Genomic DNA, 25,073 nt, shown 5'->3' with positions numbered 1-25,073 from the left:
GTGTCGCCATGTTCTTACAGAGTGTAAACAGGTATAGTAATTGCTATGAAATTGCCAGCTCAGTGTTTAGGGACACACTCACATCTAGATTCCTGCAAAAACAATACCATGTGCCTTATAAGTACACCTCACAAGACCAAGGTTGTTATAGGGGGTTCCACCCAGATACATCATTTAGACTCCATGCTGTTTTGCAGCGAATATCAGCTTTGTGTCTCTATGATTCCTGATACGGAGACTTAGAGGCAACGTCGCAAGGTAACTGAGGGTTGGGGCACTTCTCATGGACACTGTGCCAGCAGATTAGGCTCATCATGCCCAGCTTTCACATTAAGGTAGGATCTAGGCCTCTTTGTTTGGAATTGCACATTTCATGTTCATTGCAATATGTTGGGGGTTTCATACTTACCACTCTTATCTTCACCATTCTGATTCTGTTACTGCTCATTGTTGTAATCATTACAGCACCTGCATTTTATCGTAGAATGCAATCTTTTCAATAAATGTGATGAAAACTACCCTGCATCTTCTTTATTGCCTGTGTGTGTAAGAGACTTGTTTTTAAATAGAGAAAAGGGGTAAGATTTGTTACACTGCAACTTCCCTGAGAGTCCTTCAGAGTCCATGCAGTATGCTGCCAGAAATCACCTTTACTACCTAGGGTTTGGGTGAGGTGTTGCTAGAGACCCGGGAGGTTTTGACCAACAGCTTTCAACTGGTATAGGAGTCACTCAGTTAACTACGGCCAGAAGAGTTGCCGCCCCTAATCCAGCAGTCTCGCTGAGAGGCGAGAGTTATACATGATATGGCACCACCAACAATGGTGTTTAAGCACTAATTTCCAAATCACCCTGAGTATCTCTGTCTCACACACATCAGGTACCCTAAGTACTGTTATACGGAGACGTCTGTGATTTTAGGGACAATCCTCCTCAGTTGAATAGGGAGTATCTATCCAAACTGTAGGTTGTTCAAGTTTGAACTTTTAAAAAGGATTTCTGCCCATTTATTTTTCCGCTCTGTTACCTATTACTTAGCATTGCTAACGTCATAACATTCTGGAGAACTGCAGACAAGCTCTAATGCAGTATCTCCTAGCCTATGGCTTAACAGAAGTAACATTTGTTGTGGAAGCTAACAGAGCTTACCAAACAGAAACATTTTACTCTTGGGTCACCTTTCGTGAAAAAGAGGCAAATACACATGCCTTTCACACTTAAAGGTAGCAAAAGTACAGCAAAGGTACCAAGCTTATCAACTCTTAGAAATACCACTTGTTAGAAATGGGGTCTTTGGTTGACAGTCTGGTTACTCCCTGTTCAAGAAAGGACCCTCACTCTAGTCAGGGTAAAAGAGAATCACCCTCAGCTAACCCCTGCTTACCCCCTTGGTAGCTTGGCAGAGCAGTAGGCTTAACTTCAGAGTGCTAGGTGTAAAGTATTTGTACCAACACACACAGTAACTGACTGAAAACATTACAAAATGACACCACACAGGTTCAGAAAAATAGGAAATAATTATCTAAACAAAACAAGACCAAAACGACAAAAATCCACAATACACAAGTCAAGTTATCAATAAAAATGCAAAAAGAGTCTTAAAGTAGTTTTAGACACACACTAACGCTGTCAGCATGGAAAATTACTTTGGTTGCGTAAAAAATAACCCTGCACGGGTGAGTGCGCGTCAAAAAGGGCTTACGATGGGTTGGTTCCACTCACGAGCGGGACTTTGCATCGTTTCGCGGGGTCGGTGCGTTGTTTCTTCTCTCCGCAAGAGAGCGATGCGCCGATCCAGTCAGCACTCTTGGGTCCGGGCGGGCCTTGGTTGTTTTTCCACACCCAGGAGTACTTGAGTCGGAAATCCAGCCACACGATGATCCGAAAACCCGGCAGCGCAGGTTGTGATCTCCCAGCCTCCGTCAGCGATGCTGCGCGTCATTTCTCCTGCTCCGGGCGTTGATTCTTCAAAGCAAAGTCTCTTGTGAATGAGAAATCCTGCCTTGCCCAGGCCAGGCCCCAGACACTCACCAGGGGGTTGGAGACTGCATTGTGTGAGGGCAGGCACAGCCCTTTCAGGTGTTAGTGACCACTCCTCCCTTCCATCCTAGCACGGATGGCTCATCAGGATATGCAGGCTACACCCCAGCTCCCTTTGTGACACTGTCTAGTGTGAGGTGCAACCAGCCCAACTGTCAAACTGACCCAGACAGGGAATCCAGAAACAGGCAGAGTCACAGAAATGGTATATAACAAGAAAATGCTCACTTTCTAAGAGTGGCATTTTCAAACACACAATCTTAAAATCAACTTTACTAAAAGATGTATTTTTAAATTGTGAGCTCAGAGACCCCAAACTCCACATGTCCATCTGTTCCCAAAGAGAATCTACACTTTAATCAGATTTAAAGGTAGCCCCCATGTTAACCTATGAGAGGGACAGGCCTTGCAACAGTGAAAAACACATTTTGCAATATTTCACTGTCAGGACATATAAAACACATTACTATATGTCCTACCTTAACCATACACTGCACCCTGCCCTTGGTGCTACCTAGGGCCTACCTTAGGGGTGTCTGGCGTGTGAGAAAAGGGAAGGTTTAGGCCTGGCAAGTGGGTACACTTGCAAAGTCAAATTTAGAGTTAAAACTGCACACACAGACACTGCAGTGGCAGGTCTGAGACATGATTACAGAGCTACTTATGTGGGTGGCACAACCAGCGCGGCAGGCCCACTAGTAGCATTTGATTTACAGGCCCTAGCACCTCCAGTACACTTTACTAGGGACTTACTAGTAAATCAAATATGCCAATCATGGATAAGCCAATTACATACACATTTTGTAAAGGAGCACTTGCACTTTAGCACTGGTTAGCAGGGTATGGGGTAGACTCAGGGCCAGACCAACAAAGCCACAAAAACAAAGTATCACCACAAAGGACGGTACTAAACAAGCACAGGAGTGTTCTAAAAACGGAGTGCAAGAGTGGGTCTGTCAGTGCAACAAACTGACTACATGAAGCCGAAGAAGGACTCCCAGCGATCCTCAGACAAGAAAAGGAAAAATCTCCCCAATAAAAGCCACAATTTGAAATGAAAAAGGCGGCAGCGATTTCTATCAAACATTCCAGCAACCTTGATAACACTCCTGAAGAACATGACATGGGCAGTGACTCTGCTAGGCAGCTCAGCAGTGGTCATGATTTGTCACCAGAATCTGGTAGATCATCTTGATGCGACAGCAACTTATGACTTTCTTGTAGTCGAGCACGTCTCCCCACCAGATAGGGTTCATGAATTAAAAATCCACATAGAGGGAGACAGACAGTGCACTATAAAAGTAATATTCTAGGAAGAACTAAACTGTGATATCCTCTTGGCAGAGAAAGACTGGCCACCTGAATTTGTCCACAAGCTCCCACAATGGGAAGATGTTATTTTGCCTTCTTTCTCAGATCTTGTTCCAGACGCGGTAAAAGAAGCTTATGCTGCTGAATGGGCTCTAGCGCAGGTATTGTGCTATACTGCAACCAAGTGGGGTGGGATAAAGATTCTCCCTACCATGTAATATCCATAAGGACCACACCCCATCCTCAGCCCCAATATCTTGTTCAACCTGGGACCAAAGCCCCAGTGAGAAAAATTATTACACTTCTCGAATACCAGGGGGTAATTGAGCTCTGTGTCTCTGCAATGAATACCCGGTTATTCCCCGTTGCAAAACCGGACCATTCATATAGAATAGACTTAGACTACAGAACCTCAAACAACTACACATGCTCATATACAATACAAAATGTACACAACACAGCACTTATTAACAATGTAGCGTGCAAAAAATATAAAACAACCTTGGATATTTCTTATGGGTTTTTCTGCCAAAACTTAGCACCTGGAAGTCTGGACCTAAGTGCTTTGTCATTTGGCTCACAAAACACAAAAACGCTATTGCTGTTCACCCGAGGACTAAAAAAAAAAGTCCAGGGCTGTTTTCAGCCCATGTAACATCAATAATACATGACATTGATCCCAAGGCATTGTCGTATGTGGATTACATCTGTCTCACAGATGATGAGCTCAACATTCATCTTGCCAGGGTCGATTGGAAAGCTTTAGGATTCGTAGCCCTTGGCTGCATATTTAATTTTAAGAAAACAAAAATACATTTCTGAGTGTCCTGTTTTGGGATACGCCCTATCAGATGAAGGCAAGAGCCTGACCCAGCACTTTCTAGAACCATGCACACAAATTCAACCACCAAACACGATTAAGAAACTGCAGTCATTACTTGGTTTCTTTAACTTTGGCAGAACATACATTCCAGATTATCCTCAGCGCATAAAACTACTCTATGACTTAATTTATCCAGACTTTTCAAGTAAATATTGGACAGTTGAGCTCACGCAAGTCCTTGGAGGATTGCAGCAAGACATGCTAGAAGAAAAACACTTACATACCCATGACAATAAAATACATTTGGTCATCAGAATAGTTGCTGGTGCCATTGGGTTCATCTATGCAACTTTCAATGAGGGTGACACACTACCCATAGCATACAAATCTCATCTATACTCAAATGCAGAACAATGTTCTGCACATACAGAAACATTTCTGACTGCTGTACAGATGGCTGTCATTAAGGTGAAGCAACTTCTCCAAGGGAAATGCATTATTGTCGTTATCCCAATGCTGGCCTTAGAGGCAGTCACCAAAGCTAACATTCCCAATGTTAAAGCATTACATCCATGCTGGATTCAATAGGCAACCTTGTGTTCAAAATATTTTTGACTGATGTAATTATGCCTGTGATGTTAAAACAGTTGATTCTATGCTTGAGCTAGATTACTACACTGTCTTTGAAAGTGAAGATGTGCATATGAACACCCCAAATTATAGGGGAAATGTTCTATTATCATCATTGGGACATTACTTTCTTCACTTTTTTAGTAAACCCAGATTAGTTTACAACTACACACATTGGGAACATTGTTCAACTCCACCTGTGGGAAGCTCCAAAACAGATGTAGATAAGTTTGCATATTTCATTGGGCATGACACTAGTAATGCTGAGCCATATTACCGTATTTATCGGCGTATAACACGCACTTTTTCTCCCTGAAAATAGGGGGCAAATGATGTGTGCGTGTTATACGCCGATAAAATGTAATGTTTTTTTTCTCTGAAATTTCCTTTTAAAATGAGGTGCATGTTATACGCCGGTGCGTGTTATACGCCGATAAATACGGTACTTCAAATTGCCACCATCCAAAATGCGGAAAATACTGCTAACCGACACTAAATTAATCTATTCAGATTCCTTTGTTTCCCGGCTTGCTGTCAAAGGCTATGAATTTTGGAAAAACACTACTGAATTGAAGAATGTATAGGGAACAAAAGATTGGCAGATACAGGGTAGGGAAGCTCTATTTAGAGCATGCCTTATTCTTTTACAAATAATATTTTCGAATGAAACTGTTCAGCAAATATCCTGCTTGGGGTTAGCAAAAATAAAAGAAATGAATGTGCCCAGTATCTCCACAAACATTCCTAAATGTCACTGAAGAAGCATTAATGCTTGGGTTTAGAATGATACCTTTAATACCTCACTTCCCAGTCCTGACGGATAGTTGTTGTGGACAAAGGATATATGTGGTTGCCAGGCACATTTTGTTAATACTCAGGGGGTTTTTAGGACTTGCTGGCCAGACCCTCACTTTGTCTCCATTCAACACTTGGGTATTGTCACTACATACAGTGTGGGTAAACTATACCAACAATTGTTATGTTCTTCCACCTTAGCACCAGTTAAGGAACATCTTAGGGACACATATACGAAATTCAGGTTTTGTGACGTGCAAATTGCGATTCAGAGCGACTCGCAATTTGCGTGTCGCAAAACCGGATGTTCATGAGGTAGGTCGCAATTTGAAACCCCATTGGGAATGGACGCCCTCACAGGGATGGTGGCCTGCTGGAGACAGCAGACCATCATGTCTGTCACTGCTTTTAGATAAAGCAGTTTTTTTTTAAAATGCAGCCCATTTTCCTTTAAGGAAAACGAGGTGCATTTCAAATACAAAAAATGAAAAAATATTTTCGCTACCATTCACAATGGGCAAGGGGTCCCATGGGGACCCCTTCCGGTTTGCGAATGGGTTAGCACCAGTTTGAAACTGGTGCTAACTGCGATTGTTTTGCGACCGCATTCACGGTCACAAAACAATCCTACATCGCGCTGCGACTCGCAATTAGGAAGGCGACACCACTTCCTAATTGCGACTCGCAAACCCTTTTTGCGATTCTGTAAATAGATTACCGAATCGCAAACATGGGTCTGTACATCCCAAATAGCATTTGTCAACTCGCAAATGGCCTGATTCGCCGTTTGCGATTTGAAAAATGCTTTGTACATGTGGCCTTAGTCTCTTGTTAGGTCCAAGAAAGCCACGCTCAAAATGATTCCTGTATGCCATTTACAATGAAATATGGAAGATTTCACAAATGGAAGCCACTGCAAGTTTAAGGCAGATAAATATGTAAAATATGGAGAAGGTTTTATCTGTTGTCGATAATGGCATGAACACTCTGTCCAACAGAGTTTACACCCTAAATAACATCATGTCTTCTGTGATTTATATCATTCAGAATGACATGTCCTTTTAACAACATGGGCAAAGTCAGCTGCTTCCATTATGCAGTTAGGTTGGACATTACAGGTTCTGAAAAATGGCAGTGTGCCGTGGAAACATATTAACAGTAGCAATTTATTTGCTGCATTTATTTTGTCAAGAGAACAACAGAAAATGGTTAAGAAGGAAGCTACATACACTGCTTAACACAGAAAACCTAGAAAAGCTACCTTTCACTGTGGCAGAGACACCTTCAGTGGTATGGTTAGTACATGGAGTTATAAATTTGCCTATCTCTACTTTTTGTTACACAAAATGTTTAAAACATCTAGCTGTAGGTAGATATGAGCAATTAGGAGACAGGTATATCCACGAAGAGTGGGAGTTGCCTTTCAATTTCAGTTGTCTGAATGGTGAAATTGAGGTATTTCTTAGTGGATGCAAATGTGAGACTACTGTCATTCAATGATCTGTAAGCAAGTGTTGTTGCATGGCCTTTCCAACGCCGAGGTCACCAACTAGGCATGCTTTCTGAAGGGAACACCTGTCCCTTTGATTCGTCCGGTATTTCATAAACTTTCAAATGGAAGTTATATGGTCCTGAACGATCAAAGCTGCTGCGGCATGAAGCCTGGCATTGCCTACCCGATTTTGGTTTCTCAAATGGTAACTTGTTGCGGCCATGTTTTATTCCCCACCACACAGGAGATAAGTGTAGTAGACATGTGGCTCAACATTGCTACTTCTAATGTAAATTTTGACAAGCTGAGCAGACTAAAGGCGCTATTGTTTCAAAAACAAGTAACTCTGACATCAGCCACGGAGACATATTGGCCCTCATTATGTATACGGTGGTAAAGACCACACCGCCAACAGTCAGGCGGTCTGGGCCACCAAATTATGAAGCACATGAAAAACAGGCAGCCTAAAAACCACTCACTGCCAGCAGAGGAGTGCTGACAACGATGGAAGAGGCAGCCCACAGACTGTCGGAAAGGCCCTACCCGCCCATCAAATAATGAAGCACTAGACCACCGTTGGTTCCTGGGCGGGAACCACCGCCACGCAAAGGCAGGCAGAAACAAACCAAATAAAAGGAAACACTCACCGGAGGCTCACACAACACGCCGAAGCACACATGGATAGAGAGTAGAAAATCATGCCAGTCCTGCTCCTTGCCATATACCTCCACGACAGAGATCGCTGATGAAGACTACGACGGTAAGTACTGCAACCTACTAAACAAGGGAAGAAAGGGCACAGTTACATAGTTACCCACTCCACCCACCCTGCAACGCACTCACAACCCTTCACAACAGCACAAGCCACACACACCTGAACAAGAGGTACTTACCCGACACAAGGCCAAGACAACCTGCCCAAAGTACACACATATGCACAACAAATTCCCCATAAAGAAACAATGAACCACGGATCCAGAGTGTGCCAAAACCAACACTGGCCACACAAAATTTGAATAAGCTCCAGGAGCAACAGAAGTCCAACAAAAGGCCAATGGCCAGTCCATAGTCCAAAGTCCGATGGGCCCAAATGGACCCAACTTGACTCTCACTAGTGCAAAAGGTACTCCACCTTAAAGGGGCAACAATGGGCCATCCAGGCACCTCAGGGTACAGGGGCAAGGGTTGTGGGGGTGTGGACATACGTCTGGGAGCGGCGGTGCTTGGGTTTACATTTGGGAGGTGGAAGGGGCTTGGGTCTGGCCTTTGAAGGTGGTGGAGTGGCTTTGGACCGGGGTGCGGCAGATGTACCTGGGCCAGAACAGGGTCCCTTGCTCACAGAGGATGTAGCATGGGAATGGGAAGGGCGGAAAGGGGTGGGCTGTGACATGGGAGGAGTGGACCGGGCAAGGAGGTGGGCACGCTTAGGGACGAGACAGGATGGGCCAGTGGGTTTGAATGGGTCAACACGGGATAGGAAAAGTTTTTTAGGGGCAGTCGGGTGGACCTGGAGGAAGGTGTGGGAGTGGAGGTGTAGGGAGTGGTCGTGACAGGTGTAGGTGTGCGTGACGTGGATGCAGGTGACTGTACAGTATGCTGCGGTGTGGTGGATGTGTGTTGGGTGGGTACCCTGGAACATTTGAGTGTCTTTGGAGGAGGGGGGTGGACACAGTGGAACAAGACAGGCTGCCAGAAATGGATGTTGTCTGTGTGTCTGCAAGTTTGGTGAGTGTGCTGCATGTATCAACCAAAGTCGTTGTGGTGAGTGCAGGTGTGGTGTCTGGGGTGCATGAATGGATGTCTGATGTTGTGGTGACTGCCAGAATGGGGTCAGCAACAGTAAATGAGAGTGCAGTGATTGTGAGTGTGCATGTACAGGTGACAGACAAGGAGGTGGAAGAGGTGGACACACAGGGGGAAATGGATGTTGGTGTGTGTGCCTTTGTATGTTGGCTGTCTGTATGCCTGTGGTGGGAAGTGTGGTGCTTGTATTTTTCTGTGTGCTTCTTGTATGTTGAGGTGTGTGTATGGCTGTCAGAATGTGTGCTTGGGACGGGTGAGGGGAGTGGGGTGCTGGAAGGGATAGAGGTGGTTGGAGGGGGGACGGAATGACCAGGGACACTGGCTGCCGTCAAAGAGGAGGCCAGAGCCTGAAAAGATCTCTGTAGGTTAGACACGGCACAGTGAATGCCATCCAGGTATGCATTGGTCTGCTGCACCACGGCTGATAGCCCCTGGATGGCATTGACAATGGTTGTCTTCCCTACAGAGATGGTCCTCAGGAGGTCAAAAGCCTCCTCCGTGGGGGCAGCAGGGCTGACTGGGGCAGGGAATGAGATGCCTTGGGTGAAGGAGACGCCCACCCTTCTGGGTGAGTGGGCACGGGCAACTGGGTGGGTTAGCAACAGGGAGGGCAGTGATGGTATGAGGAGTGGCAGAAGATGACACAGAATGGGTGGGCCCACTAGGGTCCACCACCACCAGGGAGGTCCCATCGGAGGAGGTATCAGAGTCACTACCTCCAGTGGTAGTTGCCTCCCCCATGGTACTCCCCTCGCCCTCCAACCCACTGGTCCCCTTGGCATCGCTCGACTCTGCCGCCGTGGGCCAATGCGTCCCCACTCGCCGGTGCCATGGCTCCCTCACCAGATGATGCTGATGTACACAGACAACACAAGAGAACAGGGATGGGAAGACAAAACAGGAGAGACACTTGTAAATAGCTGAATGGAGGTACAGAACTGGTTCATACATACTCCCACCCTGCAAATATTCCACCATGCAGCACTTACCGCTATACACATAGATATGCCCCTGACTAGTGGCCACAACCCTGCTCTACAGCCATTTCCAACATCACAGAAGGACATGAAGTACTGCAGACCTGTCCTTACAACCTAACTTCCCATGGGGGCCATTATGTAAAATGATATCAGTCAGAGTCCCTGACACTAGACAGCATGCATACTACAGCACACTCACACATCCATCAAGGAGGCATACAATGGTTTATGTACTCACCTCCTTGTGTCGGCTGTGCAGCCTTCAAGCACCCATCCAGGTCCAGATATGCCACTGCCAGAATGCGGTGCATTGGGGGGGTCAGTGCCCGACGGGCACCCCTTCCTCATTGGGAGGACTTACGCAGTTGGGCCTTGCAGGTCTTCCTCGCCCAGTGCTGCAGGTCCTCCCACCGCTTCCTGCAGTGGGTGCTCTGCCGGTTGTAGACCCCCAGGGTCCGCACCTCCCTGGGTATGGCCTGCCACAGTCCTCTCTTCTGATGAGCGCTGACCTATATGGGACACACAGAAAAAGTAACACAGAGGTCAGACAATGCCCATTAGATACTGATGGCTATACGTCCCCTATGGGACGGACACTTTCAACAGCATAACAGCACCTCACACATGCAGCATGTCATGAATCCCATGACTGTACAGTGTGAAATTGTGCACACATGTTTACATCCATTTGCCACCATTACACACATCCATGCCCCCCAATCCGCCTACTCACCTGTACCTCTGGTCAACCATAGAGCTTGGCATACAGGGGTAGGACCCCGTGAACCAGCTTGTCCAGTTCCTCGGTGGTGAAGGCCGAGGCCCTTTCCCCTGTCACGTGTGCCATTTCCAGGACCAGAGTCAGGACACAGCAGCACACTCAGTAGAGTACCTGCATGTACGTAATCCAGGAGTCAAGTGAAGTTGGGGTGACGAGATGGCATACGCTCCGCGGCAGGGCGCACCGTCACCGCCGGTGGCAATCTTGATAGGCTCATATTCCCCATTGACAGCCATGTTAACCAATGAATGATCGCACGGCGGTGAACACCGCCTTATGCCATTACGACAACCGCTAGCGGTATGAGGTCACTTCCACTACAACATATCTGGATTACAGAGGACAGACATTTTGGACATTACAACACAGTTATTAATTTCTCATTTGCCCCATGCAGGCCCTATTGTCCCCAGACCCCAATACGCATGAACAAATATACATTGACTCACAACACCAGTCCAGATGTATCATTGAGGACATGTCACTCCAGTTTAACATCCTACTATGCATATGTGTCATCGACTTGTATGCCAGCAGTGCTGAATATTCAACATGTTGGGCAGATGAATGTGTGTTCCTCACATGTATTCTCCACTCCTCCTAGGTACAGACCTATGTGGCGAGGGAGGGCCCCATCGGTGTACAGACCACTTCTTGATTTTGGGACCATGGTGGAGTGTCACTTCATTATCAATTACAGACTTAACCGTGCTACTATTCATGAACTTTGTGCATTACTGGATCCAGTACAGAGACCAGCTAATCGGAATCAGCATGCCATCCCTACTGAAGTGCAAGTGCTCTCCGCACTCCATTTCCTGGCCACTGGCTCATTTCAGGTGACTGTGGGCATGGGTGCAGGTTTTTCACAGCCAATGTTTAGCCTCATACTGTCCAGATTCCTGAATGCATTGGTACGACACCTGCAGTCCTATGTGAGGTTTCCACAAAGTGCTGAACTCCCTGCCATCAAGTCAGACTTTTATGCCTTTGCCAACATTCCCCATCTGCTAGGTGCCATCGATGGAACCCACATAGTTCTCATCCCACCAAGAGTAAGTGAACAGGTGTACAGAAATAGGAAGAACTTTCACTCCATGAACATTCAATTGGTGTGTACTGCAGACCAGTACATCTCACATGTGAATGCCATGTTCCCTGGATCAGTCCATGATTCCTTTGTGCTGAGGAACAGCAGTGTGCCACACATGATGGAACAACTACAAGGGGACAGAGGATGGATCATAGGTAAGTGTCCTTGACACTTTTTGGCAAATAGCTGACAGCCAGTCTGTCTGTAACTGAGGCTTGTCAGTGACAGTCCTGTTTTGCCCACTTTTGTAGGTGATTCTGGCTACCCCAAAATGCATTGACTCCTGACACCAGTGAGGAATCCTATGGCAGATGCTGAGAGGAATTACAATGAGGCCCATGGACATTTTAGAAGGGTGATAGAGCGCACTATAGGTCTCCTGAAGGCTAGATTCCGTTGCCTCCATATCTCTGGGGGATCCCTGGCCTATGAGCCTGAGAAGGTGTGTAGAATAGTGGTGGCCTACTGCATGCTGCGCAACATGGCTGTGAGGAAATCTATTTCAGTCTTGGAGGAGGGGGGTTCTGTATATCCAGACCAGCTTCCTCTGAGAGAGGATGAGAGTGATTGTGATGATGAGGAGGGGGAAGATGTACACTCCAGGAATCAACTGATCCAACTGTAATTCCAGTAACTAAGAGGTACTAGTTGATGCTGTGGTTGTCTGTGCTGCATTCTGCCGGTATGCCTTATCCTCTAAGGGGGTGTCGGGTCTATAGACATTGTCACTGTGACCAGGTTTGCATGGGACATGTGACATTATGGACAACTTGTTAGACATTTCTGTTGGTTTACCCAATGTTATGCGTGGGGTGCCAATCCTGCAATAAAGATATAAATAATTGATTTCAATGACAATTGCATGCACACTTCAATTTGATTCAAGATACCGACAGGGGAAATTTACATAGGTGAACAGGTGTTTTATTTGGTGTCAGGGATGCCATGGTGCTCTTTACAGTGATGGGAGTGGGCTACTGGTGGATGTCCATATTGGCTACATGGTCTCAGCGATTGTTGGCAGTGGTAATATGTCCATCTATTATTTACAAGTTTTGGGGTTGTTATTGCACGGTGTGGATGGTGGTTCAGTGGCACACATGGGGGACAGTTCTTGTCAGAGTCACTTCTTTGAGGGGGCATTGGTCTTGGCAGGTGTTCCAGTGCCATATCTGGGCCTGAGTGACCGTTTGGGTGCCTGGGGTTGGCCTGTACGGGTTGAGGTGCTGATCTCCTGTGTGTCCTAAGATGGTGGCACAAGTCCAGTTGCTGCTGCTGCTGTTGTTGGCTGGTCTGTATCTTGGTCTGTAGTAGGGGCTTCCTGGTCTGTGGGGGCCACAGGCTGATTTGGGACACGGTGCAGCAGCGTACCTGCTATTGTGGCCATGGTGGTATTGAGCAGTTTCCACTGCTCCATGGTCTCTTGGCGTTGGGCTATCTGCAGCCTTTGACTCTGCTCCAGGGTGGCCACAATCTGGCCCATCCTGTCCTGGGTATGGTGATATGCTCCCAGGACCTCATAGATCACCTCCCGGGCTGCAGCATCCATCATGTGGCCTCCCCCCGGGCCACTGATGCCCTCCCAATGGGTCTTGCCCCCTGCGCCTGTGTCCCCTGCACAGGTCTGGCGGTACCACCTGTACTGGGGACATCGTCTTCCTGCCTGTTGGTAGGTGGTGACTGTGGCTCGTGCCCTTGTGTTCCATCAGTCTGTGGCCTGGATACACAGGTGTGGGGCCTGGTTGCCCTGGGATGATGTTGGTGGCTGGGTGGTAGGGGTGTCAGTGGTGTCCTGGGTGGGGCTGCTGGGGGTGACAGTCCAGGACTGTGTGAGGGGCCAGGGTATTCCTCACTGTCCAGGGTTCCCTCTCCAGTATCCTGCGTGGTGCTTCTGTCTCCATGTGGGGCACTGCCACCCCTTGTCCTGTCCGTCAGGGTGGCATGGGTGGTGGTGCCTGTTGGGTGGAATGGACATGTCTGTTACAATTGCAAAATTGGATGGGGTGCACAGGCCTGGACTGTTTGTGCAGGTTTTCCACTGTTGGGCCATGCAGGGTGCCTCTGTGAGGTTACCACTGCATTTTGTTTAGGATTTGGAGGTGCATTGTGGGTGGGTAGTGCCATTGTGATTCCTTGCAGGGGTAGGTGGCTGTGCACAGTGGGAGGACTGTGGGCCTGTTGGTAGATTTTTGGGCATGCAGGGTGACTGGATGTTGTGATTTTAGCCTGGGTGAGGTGGTGGTCCTGGTGGCTGTTGGAGGGGTTGGGTGGAACATGCATTACATGTGTTATGGATATGGGATAATTGTAGACGATTTACCCGAGCCCATTCCTCCAGTGAGTCCAATGAGGCCCTCAGGGTGCAGGATGGGCAGTACCTTTTCCTCCCAGTCAGTGTAGTTGGGTGGTGTTGGTGGAGGTCCTCCCCCAGTCTTCTGGACCGCAATGTTGTGCCTGGATAACATGGTCCTCACATTCCTGTGCAGGTTTCCATCTCTTGCGGATGTCGTCCCTTGTGCGTGAATGTTGTCCCACTGCATTTACCTTGTTGACAATGGTCTGCCATAACTCCATCTTCCTGGTGATAGGTGTGTGCTGGATCTGGGCCCGAATAATTGTGACTCGACCTTCAGTATCTCGTCCACCCTGGTCCTTATCTCTCTTTCTGTGAAGCTTGGGTGCTTGGGGGTGCCATGGTGTGTGTTGTGAGTGATGTGTTGTGTGGAACTAGGTGAAGGTACTGTTGTGTGGTTGGGTGTGGGATTGGTGTGTTGTGGCACTCAGTGTCTGCTTGTGGAGTTCTCAATCTCAGTTGTCCTATTGGTGATGGAAAGGATAGTGGGGTGTGTATGTAAGTGTTTTATAGTGTTGTGGATGTATGTCAGATGTGTGGGTTTCAAACTTACCAATGTGTGCATTTCTTACTGTTGGGTCCCATTGCTGGCCGTGGTGGTCTGTACCGCCAATGGTCGTTCGACTTCCACTGACTGCCACGGTGATTTGTGCTTCATTATTTGAAGGGCGGGGAATTTGTGTGCTTGGCAGTGGCGGGTGGGATGTCCAGCATTTTTGCCAACAAGGCCCTGGTGGTGACTGGTGGCAGGGAAGTTTTTGTCAGATTCTGATTTTTACATCTTTATATGGTGGGTTTCTGTTCACCGCCAATAGCGGGATTCTGTTCACCATTGCCATGGCGGTGAACAGTGTTTACCGCCATGTTCATAATTACACCCATAATCTCCAGATAGGAAGATCATCGGCTGAGATACAATCTCTATTAAATACCAACTTCCCCATGCACTTTGGAGAATTGGTAGCCAAAATATTCAAAACATCTGACACTGTGAATATTATTCACTTTTTTAAGGCTGTCTGTTCTGGATTTGTCAGCACCTTCCAGAACGTGTGTGTAGTGATACCTTCAGCCATACATTCACTCTTGTTGAGTGTCTTTGGTGGATTCCCAATAACTTTGGAGTTAAATGTTGGAATTCTGTTGCTGCTATTTTTGATCGTCAGTGGCTGTCCCATCTCAGCAAAGCAAAGTGATGGAGCCTCCACCAGCCCAGCTGTAGCGTGAACGCATGATGCAGTATTTCAGAGCTCTCTTGCTGGAAGAGCTGGAGCATGACTGGTCATTGTCGCTTAGACCAGTGTTATGGTGTGTGCAGCCGGTATTCCATTGCAACTGGTGCTTCTCCGAGTGTGCACCAACAGTGTGTCTTGCCGCACAGCCCATGCCCCCTGTGGACGAGCAACTGATAATATTTTTGATGGGGGTTCAAAGCTCCTTTGAGTTTGACGCTTCTGCACACTTCTGCTCTGTTGATCCTTCTTCCAACCCTCTGGTCACCCTGAAGTGGAGTCCTCTCTGGTCTCTGTTCCTTTTGATGACATTGAAGACCTTCTGCATGATCACACTTATTGTTGAAATTTGACCATTGTCGGTTTTTCATGAAAGGTTATAATGTGACACCAAATTGCCTTTTTTAATTCGGCCTGTCTCTTGGCCTGCTTTGCTTGTCACTTTTGACACTATATATCTGTTATGTAGGGTTTTAAACAGTTTTTTTAAAATATATTTTGAAAGCATGTTTTTAGTTTAGATCATTTTTAGACTTGGGCTCTGTACCCTTGCTTGGCATCCTTGTTTCGGCAATGGGGGGGTGTTGTGGGTTCATTTTAGTTCCCTGCCTGGGAACAGGTGATAGCTTAGTTTTTAGCTTGCAGGCCTGTTGCCCTTTTTACATAGTCCCCTTTGACCCACTTACCCTGCTCTATTTTATCATTTACTTCCTTCTAGCACTGCAAGCAGGTGCTGGCATTTTAGAGACATGCTTTAGTTTTCTAATCAGTGTCATTCGAAGTAAGCGTCATTATCAGTGATGTATGTGGGTAGTGTTGCCATGTTCTTACAGAGTGCGAACATGTATGGTATTTGTTATGAAATTGCTGACACAACTTTGCGCACACAATCTGATGTTTAGGTACACATTTGCTTCAGGATTTCTGCACAAACAATAACATGTGCCCTATAAATATTCCTCACAAGACCAAGGTTGTTAGAGTAGGTTCCACCAGGATACACCATCTAGACTCCACGCCACGTTGTAGCATATCTCAGCCTCGTGTCTCTACGATTCCTGATCCAAAGACTTAAAGACGACCTCGTCCCAAGGTAGCGGAGGGTTGGGGTACTTCTCATGGACACTATACTAGCAGATTAGGCTCATCATGCCCAGCTCTCGCTTTAGGGTAGGATTTAGGCCTCTTTGTTAGGAATTGTCTATTTCATGTTCACTGCTATATGTTGGGGGTTTTCATATTTACCACTCTCATCTTCACCATTCTGATTCTATTACTCATTGTCATAATCTTTGCAGCACATGCATTTGTTGGTAGATTCCAGTCTTTTTGATAAATATATTAAAAACTACAGAGTCTAGTGCCAGGGCTGCCAGAAATCACCTTTATTACTTAGGCTTTGGGTGAAGTGCTGCTAGAGAGCCGGGAGGATTGGGCTGACAGCTTCCAATTGGAGTAGGAGTGACTCAGTTAATTATGAGCAGAAGGGTTGCCACCCCTAATCCAGCAGTCTCGCTGAGGTGTGAGAGTCATACACCATAGCAGGTTGGCTTTGCATTGTCTCATAGATATGATTGAGAGTCCTGTGCCACCCGAGCATCATTAAAAGTGATGCTCCGGTGGCACAAGGCTCATGTAAATGAGGCCCGCAGTTTCTTGATGTTGGTATATCAAGAAAGTCTCTACTAAAAATGAGGAGAGAAGCTGCATCAATAAGTAGCAGGCACCACACAGTCACAGTTCTCATAACCTTATTTAGTAGAAAAACAGTTGACACACAGTAGTTTTGCAGGTAGGATGCAATTCAAATTTTTGTTCTATTTTTATTTTCAGGAGAGGAGAATGACATGGTTTTCAGATTCCACTTCGGTCATGCTGGTAACAAGTGCAACACATTATCTCATATGTTCAAGTGCAACTGTGATATATTCTAGAGACAACATTTAAACCCTTCTATGTATAATGTAATAGTTTGAAGGCTTTGTATCCCTGATCTACTGTATGCTTCGAAGCATAAAGAATGCTCAATATTGAATGTTAATTTACAGCATTCAAATATTTAGACTTGTTTAAGGCTTAATTAAATCAGTGATTATTATATCTGTTTCCATTTATCAGAAATTGCCTATGAAAATCTGAACAAGTTAAGTATACAACTAAACACTTGGGAACTGTTGCACAGATTGCAAAACAATGTACAGCCCACTATATTTCCATTCTACATTACACATATTCATAACAGCTGGCTCTTAAATATGTGGGCTCTGACATATCTGCTGAGGGACTGCCCAGTGTCCAGTTAATAATTGCTACCGTAACCACTGTATTGTGGATGGCCAAGGTGGCTGTGGGTCCGTCAATACGGATCCTTGCTGCCTTGTTTCTGGCGGGTGGGGAAGATGGTGGCAGACTGAGAAGGCTTGCTGCTTGATCTCCTGGACAAATGCCCACACATCCATCTGCGATGAACAGAGAGGTCTCTCAGAGGATGATCTAAGCTCTGTACACTGAGGGCCATATTTACAAGGCCTCGTGGAGCAGGTGGTGCAGCAAGTGCCTTGCTGCGCCACCCTACACCACTGGGAAATGGCTGAAATGCACTGTATCTACAAAATATGGTGTATATGTGTCCTCTCCCCCTGTGATGAAGCAGAAATTGCTGCCATGCGTAGGAGCAGACATCCTTGCATCATGGTGCAAGGGCTGTGAGCTGTGGGGATGACTGTTTTTGTACAGTAAGAGGCACCTTCCTGCAGAAAAACAATTAATGGAGGCGTTTTCCTCCTTTTATGGCTTCTGCAGATTCCATCAGAGATAGAAAGAGGAAAAACTGGGGAGAAATAAAGGTATTTCTCCCCATTGCGTCACTCTTACGCTACCCAAGGGGTGGCGTAGGCTTTTGACACGTTCCCAGGTTTACAAAACCTTGTAAATCTGGGACTATGTCAAAATTCATGGATTTTGATTGAGAGCTCCCTCACAACATGCATAGAAATGCCTCCCTGATGCAAACTAAGGCAACGCAGTGACTTGTAATGCGTTGCCTTACACCCTAACTACAAGGCCATAAAAAGCCATGCAGAGTGGCATTGCATGGCCTTGTAGATGTGGGTCACCAGCATGCACTAAAAGTGATGCATCAGCGACGCAAGCTGCTTGTAAATATGAGCCTTATTGCAAAGTTGAGTGGTCTGCGAGGCATGTAGAGAAATGCACTATTTACTAGGTATGGGGCAATTTTCACTCTTTTTTTAAACTTTCAGTACACATAGCAGAGGGTTCAATGGTGAGGGCATCTATGGTCGTTGTATCTGTTAGACCTGGCATCCTTGGTGTAGTCTCCCCTGTCTTTTTGCCTCTTCTTCCTATACTGTGACTGTGTGCTGGACTTTGTTTTTGCTGGTTTTTGGTACTCTAGGGACTTTATCACTGCTGACCAGTGCTAAAGTGCAAGTGCTCTCTGTGTAAACTGTATGGGTAATTGGCTTTTCCATGATTGGCATATTTGATTTACTAGTAAGTCCCTAGTAAAGTGCACTAGAGGTGCCCAGAGCCTGTATATCAAATGCTACTAATGGGCCTGCAGCACTGATTGTGCCACCCAAACGAGTATCCCTGTAAACATGGCTCAGACCTGCCACTGCGGTGTCTGTGCATGCAGTTTTAAACTTCCAATTCAACCTGGCAAGTGTACCCACTTGCCAAGCCCAAACCTTCCCTTTTTGGACATGTAAGGCGCCCCTAAGGTAATCCCCAGATAGCCCCATGGGCAGGGTGCACTGTATGTTAAAGGTAGGACATGTACTGATGTGTTTTACATGCCTTGACAGTGAAATACTGCTAAATTTGGTTTTCACTGTTTCAAGCCCTATCTCTCTTATAGGTTATCATAGGGACTGCCTTTAAATATCCTTTAAGTGTAGATTCCCATTGGGAGCAGGTCGCCATTGGGAGCAGGTCGGGAAATGGAGTTTGGGGTCTCTGAACTCACAATTTAAAAAAATTGTAAAGTTGTCTTTTAGATTGTCAGTTTGAAAATGGCACTTTTAGAAAGTGGGCATTTTCTTGCTTAACCATTCTGTGCCTCCGGCCGCTTGTGTAATCCACGTCTGGGTCAGACTGACAGGCTGTTGTGAATTCTCTCTAGACAGTGACACAAGGGGAGCTGGGGTGTAGCCTGCATATCCTGATGAGCCTCCTGGGCTATAGTGAGGAGGGAGGAGCTGACACTTACACCTGAAAGGGCTGTGCCTGTCCTCACACAATGCAGTCTCCAACCCCCTGATGTGTGTCTGGGGCAAGGCCTGGGCAAGGCAAGATCTTGTGAACAACAGAGACTTTCCTTTGAAGTTTGCCTACTTCACAGACAGAAAGCCTCTGCCAAGGACAAGCGGTGAAAAGCTGGAGAAGGAATACTGCCCCTTTGCCTGTAAGTGTGCTTTCCTGGGTTGGCCTGAAGTTGCCACTTCTGCCTTGGAGAGGATAAAGACAGGGTTTTGCTGTGTTTTCCCGCTTGTGAAGTGTCTCCAAGGGCCTGGACTGAGCTTGTTCCATGTTCTGAAGTCTCAGGGCCATCAATGACTTCCTCTACCAGCACCTGGACTCTCTTGCTGAGACTCCTACCCTGCCAAGAGGTGCTTAATCCAGTCCATGGGCCCTTGAGAGGAGAAGCTGGTGGAACCAAGACTGAAATCCATGCACAGGAGCCGTGTGGGAGAAAGATTTATGCAGCACCAGCTTCACGGCTGGAAAAATCTATGCACTACCTGCGTTGCAGCTGAAAAACCTACGCAACGCCTGCTTGGGGCGGGACAAATTGATGCATCAGTCACTCAGCGTGGCTCTTCACCACCGTGCGGGCGGATTTCGCACGCATCGTCACTGGCCTTCAAAAACACCATGAACTTGCGTGGATCTGAGGTTGCCCATCCGGAAATTGATGCATCACCCTTCTGCTGAAGAGAAAAACTATGCATTGCCTACCCAACTAGAGGAGATATGATGCAAGCCTCAATTGCGTGTAAGGAATCAACACATCACTAACCTTTCTGACGCACGCGCGCCTGGAACTTTATTTTTTACACAAACCAGGTACTTTGTGTAAAAACAACACATCCATTGATTCCTATTGATTAAGACTCTTTTTACTTTAAAAATTCATAACTTGGCTTGTGTATGTTAGATTTGTGTCAATTTGGTCTTGTTTGATTTAGATAAATATTGGCATTTTTTCTAATCTAGTGTTGTGTCCATTTTGTAGTGTTTTCACTGTGTTACTGTGTGTCCAAATACTTTAGACATTATCTCTGAGATAAGCCTGACTGCCTGTGCCAAGCTACCAAGGGGGTGTTATCTTAGCTGTGCATCTCCCTTACCCTGACAAGAGTGAGGGTCCCTGCTTGGACAGAGTGCAAACTGACTGCCAACCAGAGACCCCAATTTCTAACATTGGGATCAACATTTGGGATAGAACTTGCATGTGTACTTGACAAACAGTGATTGGTGTACACTACTGTTTTCAGTGCAGACCTTTATGTGACCACATACTACTTGTTTTTCTCAGTGGATTTTTTCTGCTTCTTTTTTGTTCTTTTTCCCTTGAGGCTCTCTCTGCCTTTTTGGATCTCTTGCATCTTTAATGAACCGCACCCACAAGCATGTCTCAATCCTGGGATGCACCATCTGTTGCTAGAAAAGTTGTTTTTGAGTTGGAGAAACTGGAAGAGTGTTAAGTGGCTCATCTTAAACAACTTTGCAAAGAACTTTCCAGCCCAATCAAAACCCAATCAAAAGCTCCTCTATGAAGGAGGAGCTGCAAAAGGTGCTGAGGGCCTGGTTGGAGGTTGGGGGGCACACAGAGGAGGAGAATGTGATTGAAGAGGTGTGGTGCATACATAATGATGTGTTGGAGAACCCTGAGGGCAGGCAGTAGCGTTTCTTCCAAAGCAGTTGCAGGACAGACAAGCAGAGACAATGAAAAAAGATTAGCCATGGAAGAGAAAAAAGATGCTTTTGGCTCATGAGTAATGCTTGAGAAAGCTGGACTATAGGAGCCAGTCCAGCCGAGATGGTGGCAGCAATACCACAGTGCAGCCTGAAAGGAGGATACACAACCCAAAGGATTTAGTGAAGCGTTACAAAAGGGAGGATGACATATACCTGTGGTTTCAGGGGAACGAGTCAAGCGTTACAAAAGGGAGGAAGACGTATACCTGTGGTTTCAGGGGTACGAGTCAGCTCTCCACATGAACATGGTCCCTGAGGCACACTGGGGGGCGGGTCTGTGGAAGCACTTTGAGATGGAGGGGAGGGACACTCTAACATCCTTAAGGGATCCTCAGAGACTCACCTATTTTATCATGAAGGACACCCTACTCATTAGGTATGGTCTCACCCCTGAACAAGGAAAAGTTTATATCCTAGAAGAAAAAGGAATTCCAAACTTGATTGGAATGTGTAGATTCTTTCTGTAGGTCACTGGATGGGTGGGGTAAAGGCAGTAAGGTAACAACTTATGAGGGGCATGTGAGAATTTGTATAGTCTTTGTTTTCCAGAGCTGCGCCAGCACCTAATTGGTAGCAAGCTGACTGACCCCAGGAAGCTTGCCCAGGAAGTGGATCGGTGGAAGAGCACCAGGAGGTCCTCATCAGAAGAAGTTGGGGGGTAAGGGAAAACGGGGGGGTTCTCTAAAGGGTCCCAACCTAGTTCCCAGGGCAAGGATTCCCAGGCTGCAGTTGAGAAGAAATCATGGGTCTCTCCGGGGAAAACTGCAGAGAAGGATCCCCGCACATGTTATGCATCTGATCAAGTGGGTCATATGAGGGGGACCCTTAATGAACCAAGTGAACAGAGGCAACCACTGGTGCCCAGTCACAGGGTGTGGCCAGCGTAGCGCTTGGGGATGAGTTGGTTCCAGGAGAAGGGTGGGAGCCAGATGAGATGACCCTTGTCTCACTAGGGGTCATTCAAATGGTCCAGAGGACCCTTGTGCATGAGAACACTAAAAAGTACAGGCAGTCGGTGACCATCAATGGACAGCGGGTGGAGGTCTGAGACGCAGGAGCCAGTATGACTACTGTGAGGTGTCTGAAGAGCAGGTAGTTCCCCATGTACTTCATCAAGTAGTTGCGGTAGACAACCCAGAGTGTTTGTGCAAGATGGTGCATGCTCTTTTTGAATGGGAGGGTCTCAGGTTTCTTTAGGGTGGCTGTGAGTCCAACTATGCCTGTTGATTGTCTGCTAGGCAATGACCTGGAGGATTCCCCTTGGAGTGAGGTGGAACACCAGTTACATTTGGAGATGTTGGGTCTGCCTGGGTGTGTGTGTGTGGTCACCGGGTCTTTGGCAGCCCGTCAGGGTGATCAGGAGGCCCTGGAGCCTGAAAGAGTGGCACAGGTGCCTGCCAGGATGAGGAAGGGCAAGTGGCATGGGAAATCAGCCTGAGAAGTTCCCACGGTCCGGGAGGAGACTGAACCTGAGGGGATGCCCGGGAGCCTATAGGGGAACAAATGGCTGAAATGGGGGAGGTGCCCGAGCTGACCCATTGGCAGCAGAAAGGGGGTCCCACCAAGGAAGAATTAAGTGAGGCACAGAAGTCATGCCCTACTCTTGAGGGGCTGTAGTGCAGGATGCAGACCAGGCATTTGGCAAGGAGTCTGGATCACACTGTATCTATTGGGAGGATGGCCCCCTGTATAGTGAGCCCCAGGTTGCTGAGCAGGGGGCAGCACGTGTGCTGGTGGTACCCCAGTGCTTTAGAGCCTTCCTACTGGGTCGCGCTCATGATGTGTCTTTAGCAGGACATTTGGGGCAGGACAAGACCTTTAGGAGGCTTGTCACCCACTTTTACTGGCCCCAAATATGCAGGCACTCGGATGCATATTGCAGGTCTGCCAAACTTGTCAAGCAAGTGGCAAGAGTGGGAGGGAAGTAGGGTTCCCCTCCAACCTTTCCCTGTGGTCAGCACACCCTTTGAGCGGATAGGGATTGACATTGTGGGGCCTCTGGATCCCAACATAGCCATGGGCAACAGGTTTATTCTGGTCTTGTTACCCAGAAGCCATCCCTCTGAGGTCAATTACAGCCCCTGTGGTAGGCCGGGCATTGATGGGGATTTTTACCCGCATGGGGTTCCCAACGGAGGTGGTATCTGACAGGGTACCAACTTCATATCCACTTATATGAAGTCTCTGTGCAAGGAGTGTGGAGGGACCTACATGTTCAGCCCTCCTTACCACCCCAAGGAAAAAGAGCTGATTGAGAAGTTCACCCGGACACTCAAGGGCATGATTATGGGTCTGTCAGAACCCATCAGGTGTAAGTGAGACGTCCTCTTGCCATACCTTCTGTTTGCTTACAGGGAAGGGACTTGGTTTTAGCCCCTTTAAATTGTTGAATGGCCACCCTGTGAGGAGACCTCTGGGTCTGGTGAAGGAGGGCTTGGAGAAGACCTCCAATAAACCCCCCCAGGATGTGTTTAGTTACATGCTGGCCTTTAGAAACCAGACAGCCCTCTTCAGGAGACTTGCTCAGGAGAACCTAGAAGGAACCCAGGAGAACATGAAACACTGCTATGACCAGAATGCTGATCTGGTCAAGTTTCAGCCTGGCCAGAAAGTGTGGGTCATGGCCTCAGTGGAGCCTAAGAACTGTTTGAGGGTGCCACATATGAACCCCCTCAACCCTCACTTTGAGAGGTCTGAACTAACAATGTTCTTGGCAACATATGATGGTTTGGAGGAGGAGAGTGAGCCTTTTTCAGACGTCCTGTTTGTCTATCGAGGGAGTGAACCTCTTCCCCACACTGGCCACAGAGCAACAGAGGGACTGTCACCAGTTGTTGGGACAGTTCGCGTCCTTGTTTTCCTTGACCCCAGGTGATATGGACAGTCCACTTGTAAAACACAAGATTAACAGGCTGAATGACAAGGTCAGGGGTATCATCAAGGATGAGGTTTCCAAAATGTTGGCATCAGTGGTTATTGAGTTCTCCAGCAGTCCTTGGGCCAGTCCATTGGTCTTGGTCCCAAAGGCCACTGCCTCTGGTGTCACACCAGAACTCAGGTTCTGTGTTGACTACCGTGGACTCAGCGCCATCACTAAGACTGACACGCACCCCATCGCCAGAGCTGATGAGCTCATAGGTCGGTTGGGAGCTACCAAGTTTCCCAGCACATTTGACTTAAGGTCTGGGTACTGGCAGATTGCCTTAACTGATGGGCAAAGGAGAGGTCAGCATTTTTCATCCCAGATGGACACTGCCAGTTCCGGGTGATGCCCTTTGGGATGAAAAGTGCCCCTGCCACCTTTCAGAGGTTGGTCAACTAGGATTTGGTTTGGTTGGATGATTTCAGTGCAGCCTACCTGGATGACATTGCAGTGTTCAGCTCCATCTGGGAGGAACACCTGGAGCACCTCTGTGAAGTGTTGAAGGCTCTGCAGAAGGCAGATCTTACTATTAAGACTAGTAAATGCCAAATATGGCAGGGATCTGTGGTTTACCCGGGAACCAGGTGAGGAGTAACCAGGTGGTACCCCTGCAACCAAAAATTGACACCATTCTGGCTTGGGAGCCTCCCAAGACCCAGACAGAGATGATAGGCTTTGTAGGTCTCACCGGGCACTAACGGGGGTTTGTCAAGGGGTATAGCACTATAGTTGCCCCCTTGACTGATTTGACCTCTAAAAAGCAGCCCAAAAATGTGATCTGGACTGAGGCCTGCCAGGCCGCTTTTGCTGCC

Source organism: Pleurodeles waltl, chromosome 7, assembly GCF_031143425.1.
Source record: "Pleurodeles waltl isolate 20211129_DDA chromosome 7, aPleWal1.hap1.20221129, whole genome shotgun sequence".
In the NCBI taxonomy this organism is placed as follows: domain Eukaryota; kingdom Metazoa; phylum Chordata; class Amphibia; order Caudata; family Salamandridae; genus Pleurodeles; species Pleurodeles waltl.
Note: the sequence above shows the minus strand (reverse complement) of the source record.